The sequence below is a fragment of the Cololabis saira genome, unplaced genomic scaffold (assembly GCF_033807715.1).
Source record: "Cololabis saira isolate AMF1-May2022 unplaced genomic scaffold, fColSai1.1 scf106, whole genome shotgun sequence".
Classification (NCBI taxonomy): Eukaryota; Metazoa; Chordata; class Actinopteri; order Beloniformes; family Belonidae; genus Cololabis; species Cololabis saira.
The window spans coordinates 77,501-80,092 of NW_026906270.1; the positions used below are offsets into that span (position 1 = coordinate 77,501).

The 2,592-nt window shown below is 43.7% G+C and overlaps 7 non-coding genes across 7 annotated transcripts in view; all 7 read right to left on the reverse strand.

Moving 5' to 3' along the window:
• Positions 1-95, reverse strand: part of LOC133438473 (5S ribosomal RNA) — a 119-nt gene extending 24 nt beyond the window's left edge. Inside the window, exon 1 of the ribosomal RNA XR_009781629.1 lies at positions 1-95. This exon is cut by the window's left edge and continues 24 nt beyond it. This is a non-coding gene — a ribosomal RNA (5S ribosomal RNA).
• A 199-nt stretch (positions 96-294) lies between these two features.
• On the reverse strand, positions 295-413 carry LOC133438413 (5S ribosomal RNA). The gene has a single exon (XR_009781572.1). It is a non-coding gene; the product is annotated as a 5S ribosomal RNA (ribosomal RNA).
• Positions 414-612: 199 nt separating this feature from the next.
• LOC133438523 (5S ribosomal RNA) lies at positions 613-731 on the reverse strand. The gene has a single exon (XR_009781668.1). It is a non-coding gene; the product is annotated as a 5S ribosomal RNA (ribosomal RNA).
• Positions 732-948: 217 nt separating this feature from the next.
• LOC133438415 (5S ribosomal RNA) lies at positions 949-1,067 on the reverse strand. The gene has a single exon (XR_009781574.1). It is a non-coding gene; the product is annotated as a 5S ribosomal RNA (ribosomal RNA).
• Positions 1,068-1,284: 217 nt separating this feature from the next.
• On the reverse strand, positions 1,285-1,403 carry LOC133438532 (5S ribosomal RNA). Its single transcript, XR_009781677.1, has one exon. It is a non-coding gene; the product is annotated as a 5S ribosomal RNA (ribosomal RNA).
• Positions 1,404-1,603: 200 nt separating this feature from the next.
• LOC133438387 (5S ribosomal RNA) lies at positions 1,604-1,722 on the reverse strand. Its single transcript, XR_009781548.1, has one exon. It is a non-coding gene; the product is annotated as a 5S ribosomal RNA (ribosomal RNA).
• Positions 1,723-1,939: 217 nt separating this feature from the next.
• LOC133438384 (5S ribosomal RNA) lies at positions 1,940-2,058 on the reverse strand. The gene has a single exon (XR_009781545.1). It is a non-coding gene; the product is annotated as a 5S ribosomal RNA (ribosomal RNA).
• Between the last annotated feature and the right edge of the window lie 534 nt (positions 2,059-2,592).

Genomic DNA, 2,592 nt, shown 5'->3' on the forward strand with positions numbered 1-2,592 from the left:
GGCGGTCTCCCATCCGAGTACTAACTAGGCCCGACCCTGCTTAGCTTCCAAGATCAGACGAGATCGGGCGCATCCAGGCTGGTATGGCCGTAAGCAGAAGCTGCAGTTTGAAATACCTCTTATATGGAGTTGAAGATAAGTCATAGAATATAAGTCATTGATTTGTTGGTTTTATTTGTTGGAGTTAAAGTGCCTTAACCATGTGCAAAACACTTTAGGACAGGAGCTGTCGCTGTTACCACGTTGAAATATGTGTGGGTAGATTAAGCGAGAGCGTTCTCTGCTGGTTGAAAAAGCTTACAGCACCTGCTATTCCCAGGCGGTCTCCCATCCAAGTACTAACCAGGCCCGACCCTGCTTAGCTTCCGAGATCAGACGAGATCGGGCGCATCCAGGCTGGTATGGCCGTAAGCAGAAGGTGCAGCTTATAATACCTCTTATATGGAGTTGAAGATAAGTCATAGAATATAAGTCATTGATTTGTTGGTTTTATTTGTTGGAGTTAAAGTGCCTTAACCATGTGCAAAACACTTTAGGACGTGAGCTGTCGCTGTTACCACGTTGAAATATGTGTGGGTAGATTAAGCGAGAGCGTTCTCTGCTGGTTGAAAAAGCTTACAGCACCTGGTATTCCCAGGCGGTCTCCCATCCAAGTACTAACCAGGCCCGACCCTGCTTAGCTTCCGAGATCAGACGAGATCGGGCGCATCCAGGCTGGTATGGCCGTAAGCTGAAGCTGCTGCTTGAAATACCTCTTATATGGAGTTGAAGATAAGTCATATAATATAAGTCATTGATTTGTTGGTGATAATAATTTAGAAGCGCTTATTTGTTGGAGTTAAAGTGCCTTAACCATGTAAAAAACACTTTTGGACGTGAGCTGTCGCTGTTACCACGTTGAAATATGTGTGGGTAGATTAAGCGAGAGCGCTCTCTGCTGGTTGAAAAAGCTTACAGCACCTGGTATTCCCAGGTGGTCTCCCATCCAAGTACTAAGCAGGCCCGACCCTGCTTAGCTTCCGAGATCAGACGAGATCGGGCGCATCCAGGCTGGTATGGCCGTAAGCAGAAGCTGCTGCTTGTAATACCTCTTATATGGAGTTGAAGATAAGTCATATAATATAAGTCATTGATTTGTTGGTGATAATAATTTAGAAGCGCTTATTTGTTGGAGTTAAAGTGCCTTAACCATGTGAAAAACACTTTTGGACGTGAGCTGTCGCTGTTACCACGTTGAAATATGTGTGGGTAGATTAAGCGAGAGCGCTCTCTGCTGGTTGAAAATGCTTACAGCACCTGGTATTCCCAGGCGGTCTCCCATCCAAGTACTAACCAGGCCCGACCCTGCTTAGCTTCCGAGATCAGACGAGATCGGGCGCATCCAGGCTGGTATGGCCGTAAGCAGAAGCTGCAGCTTGAAATACCTCTTATATGGAGTTGAAGATAAGTCATAGAATGTAAGTCATTGATTTGTTGGTTTTATTTGTTTGGAATTAAAGTGCCTTAACCATGTGCAAAACACTTTAGGACGTGAGCTGTCGCTGTTACCACGTTGAAATATGTGTGGGTAGATTAAGCGAGAGCGTTCTCTGCTGGTTGAAAAAGCTTACAGCACCTGGTATTCCCAGTCGGTCTCCCATCCAAGTACTAACCAGGCCCGACCCTGCTTAGCTTCCGAGATCAGACGAGATCGGGCGCATCCAGGCTGGTATGGCCGTAAGCAGAAGCTGGAGCTTGAAATACCTCTTATATGGAGTTGAAGATAAGTCATATAATATAAGTCATTGATTTGTTGGTGATAATAATTTAGAAGCGCTTATTTGTTGGAGTTAAAGTGCCTTAACCATGTGCAAAACACTTTAGGACGTGAGCTGTCGCTGTTACCACGTTGAAATATGTGTGGGTAGATTAAGCGAGAGCGCTCTCTGCTGGTTGAAAAAGCTTACAGCACCTGGTATTCCCAGGCGGTCTCCCATCCAAGTACTAACCAGGCCCTAGCCTGCTTAGCTTCAGAGATCAGACGAGATCGGGTGCATCCAGGCTGGTATGGCCGTAAGCAGAAGCTCCTGCTTGAAATACCTCTTATGTGGAGTTGAAGATAAGTCATAGAATATAAGTCATTGATTTGTTGGTTTTATTTGTTTGGAATTAAAGTGCCTTAACCATGTGCAAAACACTTTAGGACGTGAGCTGTCGCTGTTACCACGTTGAAATATGTGTGGGTAGATTAAGCGAGAGCGTTCTCTGCTGGTTGAAAAAGCTTACAGCACCTTGTATTCCCAGGCGGTCTCCCATCCAAGTACTAACCAGGCCCGACCCTGCTTAGCTTCCGAGATCAGACGAGATTTTTTTTTTGTCTTTTATTGTGAAAATATATTTTACATTTTTTATTTTAAAAAATATACTTTTGTTTACATTTTGCTTTGAAAACAAATATTTTCATCATACCGTATAACAACAATTGGGTCTCTTTTTCCCATCAAAGAAAGAAAAAACAAAATATTACATTCGAGCTCCCAAAATAAAAACCTCCATGATTACACAGTCATGTTTAAAGAACAAAACATCACCCATTTAGCAAAATTAACACAC